Source organism: Solanum pennellii, chromosome 1 (genome assembly GCF_001406875.1).
Source record: "Solanum pennellii chromosome 1, SPENNV200".
Taxonomy (NCBI): domain Eukaryota; kingdom Viridiplantae; phylum Streptophyta; class Magnoliopsida; order Solanales; family Solanaceae; genus Solanum; species Solanum pennellii.
Genome location: NC_028637.1, coordinates 85903536 through 85909126, shown reverse-complemented (window position 1 = coordinate 85909126; position 5591 = coordinate 85903536). Strand labels below are relative to the sequence as shown.

General features: G+C 28.6%; 1 protein-coding gene across 7 annotated transcripts in view; it reads right to left on the bottom strand.

Annotated features, from left to right (window-relative positions):
• Positions 1–2539: 2539 nt before the first annotated feature.
• The window catches only part of LOC107008260, an 8362-nt gene continuing 5310 nt past the window's right edge, over positions 2540–5591 (bottom strand). For 2 of the 7 annotated variants that reach the window (XR_003575934.1, XM_015207217.2), the window contains one exon: positions 2593–5259. The gene's annotated coding sequence lies outside the window, so the exon portion shown is untranslated. Of the gene's footprint in view, positions 5260–5591 lie in introns of all 7 variants that reach the window. The other 5 variants (XM_027913939.1, XM_027913943.1, XM_015207216.2 and 2 more) reach the window with 5 other exon arrangements.

Genomic DNA, 5591 nt, shown 5'->3' with positions numbered 1-5591 from the left:
ATAACAATAGGTTGTATTCTATTCCATTATCACTTTATAAAAATAGTACTACTATGTATGTGTCTTGTTTGTTCAAATAATTATGATTATCTGATTTGTCTTTTAAGTATTCATTGTTGTCATTGTCCAACTAGTTTACTAGACATTAAATCACCAAAAAGAACATAACGTATTGTGTCAAAACTTACACATTCATATTATTTCAAGTTGAAAAATAATTAAATATAAAAATCTCAATAATAATTGCTACTTGGCAATTTAATCTGAATTAAAATTTCAAAAATTTGGATTCAGGGAAACTTGTTCAACAACTATAAATGGATATAAGAAATGCTCAAGTCCTTAGTGTGCCTAAAAATTTGGATTCAGGGAAACTTGTTCAACAACGGATATAAGAAATGCTTAAGTCATCTTACAAAGTCCTTAGTTTGCCTAAAATAAAGAGTCATATTTCAAAATTAAATATGTCAATATTGAAGAAAATTATTCAAAAGCTGCAGATGATTCATCTTTGTTATTCAAAAATATTCACAATATTGTATATTCGATATAAATCCTCTTTTGGTAATTAATCATGAACATAGATAGAGTATACATCAATAAACTATATGTGTATTGTCCTATAAAAATAAGAAGACTATATTATTAACATAAAGAATAACCATGAAGGTAATTAAAGTGCAGAGAAAGCAAAATAACTCGTAAATAAAGCTTAGCATAAATCAGAATTACTCATGAAAGCATCTTATAAGTTAAAACAGAATGCTGAATTTCTGATTACATATTAATTTTTAATTGATGTAGCAAAGTAATGGTTAAACCAATAAAATTCATAAAATCATTATCTATAGATTTTATTGGGGATATTCTGACAGGTGGTTCAGCAAATGTTTCTTCACAAGTGTCTGGAGCACTCGCAATAGCAGTAGCTGAAGTGCTCGCCCCCAAAATGTCATTTGCATCAAAATATTTAAGTGCTGATGTAGCATCATGTATCGCACTGTCATAATTTTCCTTACAGACTTGAAGGGATTGTAAAGTAACGGGCTCTTTTGCTTGCTCTAGTAGACTTACAATCTTATTGTAAATACTTTCTGTCTTTGTTAAACATTGTTGAAGTAGAATACGTGCCAAACCTTTTTTATCAGCGGAAGAGCTCTTAGGGTCCGCTCTAAGAGCATCGATGCAAGTTTTATAATCACTAGACCTTCGACAAACATCTTCAATCAAATCTCCCGATGAAAAAGTTACGAAAAAAAAGAAAGAGCATGAAAATAAGTGATAATGCTTTCACGAAATTCATCTTCAGTTATACTTGTATTTTTTGAGTCATATGTCAAGTGGTTCTTATAGCTATATCAATACATATTCATATTATTTATTTTCCATAAAAGACTGTAGATATTATTGGGTTAAGATTGTGGTAATTATATCATTTCCTTTCGAAATAAACTAGCATTAATAAGTATCCTCTTTTTATTTAGACATGAAAATAATTTAATATTAATTCACTCCAAATATGATTTTGAAATAAAGTAGTAATAGTAAGTATCCTCTTTTTATTTAGGCAGGAACTAATTTAAATATTGAAGAAAATATCTGGCTAAACAATAGCTTTTCTAGAAGTTATGAAAATTGTGCCAATATAAGATAATATAGTCATGATTTTTTTGCTACATAAAATTGCATAGATAACTATTCAATTTTGCCACGATCTGGTTAATTTTTTTGAACAATAACGTTTTAATCACAAGAAATGATTTAAAATAAAACATTATAGCCAAATAAGTAAATTATTTTGATTACTAAATAATCGTGGCAACAATTGACATAAAAAGTATAATCACTTGTCATGATAAAACAATATAGCCATAAAACTATTATCATGATAAATATTTCATAGTTAAAATTATTTTCAATCACAAATTAAAGTTTGTAGTACATACTAATGTTTTATCTATATTAAATATTTTCTCGGATTGAAGTTAGCATGTAATCGTATTGATATGGTCATAACAAATTTTAACAATAATATTTTTGGTATTCAAGGAGAGACACAAAATAAGAAGAGTGTCACAATTTAAAGAGAATAATTTTTTTTCATAAAAAAATAATAAATGTTGACAATTTGTTTCCAAAAAATCACTCTACAAGCTAATAGTATTTAGTGTATGTGTAGACATTAAAATTTTGTGTGACTCTACAAGATGCGTTCAATTCGAGTTGGACTCTACAAATTGTGTTCAACTCAAATAAGTATTCTTGGAGGCTACTCAACCCTAAACCCTAGTTTATGCCTATATAATGAGTACTAAATTCTCTTAAAATGCATCTCAAAAATTTCAAAAAGAGATCAAGATCTCGAATACTCCGCAAATTGATGGATTATTCATATAGAGAGGTCAAATCTAAATCATCCTAGTTCGAGAAGAAAAAATTACATTACAACTGAAGGCTTTCTCAACAAACACGCTGTATATAATAATAATAATAGTCGAACTCAATACAATTGATATTATCAACTAAACACTACTGAATATTGGTTTGTATCCAATAAAAGTACTCAATAAAATAAAGATCATCTCTAGAAAATAAGTACACAAAATTATTAACCTCAATTGAATATAATGAATATGAAAATAAGAGAAATATCTATAATAAAACATCTTTATCATCAGTTTCTGGTTATGATTCTCTAACTTCAATAATATCATCAACCAAGGTAACATCAGTACGAATAACATCAAGATCATATCTTTTCCAATTCATAATGTCTTCATCATCCTCACATATATGTAATAACTCATTACAAGCATCTTGTCGAAAAGTATCTTCATCAATAACACCTCCAATAAGATAGGTAGAATGACCATTCTATACAATTGACCAACTGGGATGAAGATGGTCCTTGACATAAAAAAACATGTTCTGTTTGAGATGCAAACACAAATGGTTCATCTGTTACTAAGTTTTGCTTAGTGTTAACACTAACAAAGTCATGTTTATCTATTTTCACTCCTATTCCGATGTGATAAACATCCCACCAATCACATTCAAACAAAACAATCCATTTCCCTTCAAAATATTGAAGTTCTATTATTTCAGTCAAAACACCATAGTAATTAATATTCTTACCATTCGCTTCTCCTTTTACTAAAACACCATTATTTTGGGTCTTCTCGTTTACTCAAGTAGTTTAGTATGAAATCTAAACCCATTTATTTCATACCCTTTGAAACTTTGAACACCATCCAAAGGACCTTTAGCCAAAGAATACAATTCACAGGTTGCAAGTTCATTTTTTCCTTTGCTCATTTGTACACATCTACACAAAAATAACTCTTTTTCAATGTGTTCAACTCCTTCTTTACGTATCTAAGTTCGAGCAATAAACTATGTGTTTTTTAGAGCTATTTCATTTAATATCTTGGGCTCATTTTATTCAACTCCTCTATTGTTGATTTTAAAGCTAGTATAGCACAATTGTAAAGGATTTTCAAATTCTCCCAAAATTCATTTCGAAATAATTCGAGACATAATATAAACTAAATGTATAAATTTATAAAACTCACAAGTTCTCTAAGAAATTGTCCAAATGCTACCAAAACCAAAAAAATTAAAATGACATTTGACTTTCTGTGGAAGGAGCAGTACTATAGTACAATATATGATGTCTTTTTACTAAAGTAACATAGTTAAATTTTTCAACATAAAAATTAAAAAACTTTCATCCTAGTAGCACAAAAATCACTACTACTAAAAATTCATCTTTCGATCATAATATCATAATTAAATGGTCATAGATCTATTTAAAGTTGGAACAACAATAGCTAAATCACTATACCAATTATTTCTCAAAAATATTATGTAAAATATCAGAAATTAAGAAATAAAATTGACAAATTTTATGATTTAGTATACTATGAATAGTACACGTAAAGATCATCATCTCAATGATAATGTTTCGACAATTAAGGACAATCACCCTTTATCTCATATTTTATATTGTTTTAGTAAGTAACATTTTAAATAGTTGTATGACTTGTATTTTACTAGAATTAAAGCAAATATATAACACAACACAACCTCTATATTTGTATGACGGAATTGATGCAACCGGTGATATTAGTGTTGGTCCTAGCCATACTAAGTTAATAGTAGTATTAGTAGCTAAGCTACAAGAAAGACAATCTTTAAATGGAGGGGGGTGGGATATGATATAGAGGTATATATATTTATTTCGTGTCATCTGATTTTATCATTGTTATAGTCTAATTTGATTTTATTATTGTTATTGTCTAATTTGATTTGATTATTATATAATTGATTATTGCTAGTGCAATTTTCTCTATTTTATTTTACATGGCCTTTCACTTTTTTAAAAAAAAGTGATTTTGTCATCCTCAACTTGAGTCAAAGATCTATTCGAAACGATTTTCTTACCTTCATATTATCCGAGTAAACTTCTTAAATGATTAAAATTACTCAAATGATACCTAAAGAATTAATTAAACCTAGTAGTACAAAAAAAAACCTAGTAGTACAAATTAAATGGAAAAGGGCCTAAAATATCCTTAAAGTATTGAAAATGGTACAAAATTACCCTTCATCCACCTATTGGCTCCAAAATACCCTTGTCATCCACCTTTGAGTTCAAAATTGACCACTTATTTAATGATTTTAAATTTAAACTATTTAAATATTTTTTACAATACTTGATGCTCAACTATTGGTTATAATTTAATTTATTTATATCATTTATAAACCAACTCATTACCCTCCAATAAAATAGGTAGAATGATCATTCAATACAATTGACCAACTTGGATGAAGATGGTCCTTGACATTAAAAAAACATGTTCTGCTTGAGATGCAAACACAAATGGTTCATCTGTTACTAATTTTTGCGTAATGTTAACACAAACAAAGTCATGTTTATCTATTTTCACTCCTATTCCGATGTGATAAACATCCCACCAATCACATTCAAACAAAACAACCCATTTACCTTCAAAATATTGAAGTTCTATTATTTCAGTCAAAACACCATAGTAGTTAATATTCTTACCATTCGCTTCTCCTTTTACTAAAACACCATTATTTTGGGTCTTCTCGTTTACTCAAGTAGTTTAGTATGAAATCTTAAACCCATTTATTGCATACCCTTTGAAACTTTGAACACCATCCAAAGGACCTTTAGCCAAAGAATACAATTCACAGGTTGCAAGTTCATTTTTTTCTTTGCTCATTTGTACACATCTATACAAAAAGTAAATGTAAATTAATGATAATAAATAAGTATCACAAATTTAACAAGAAAGACAGTAAAACTTACCCGATGAAAAAATCAATCATCAAAGTTCATGCTTTTATTACTCTGCTCATACTCATTGTAATACAAATAAATATAAACATGTATTCTTTGAGGATGACACACACACACACGCACGCACGCACGCACCACACGCACGCATGCACGCACCACGCACGCACGCATCCACCCACACCCACGCATGCACGCACACATGCATGCACCACGCACGCACGCACGCATATATATATATATATATATATATATATATATATATATA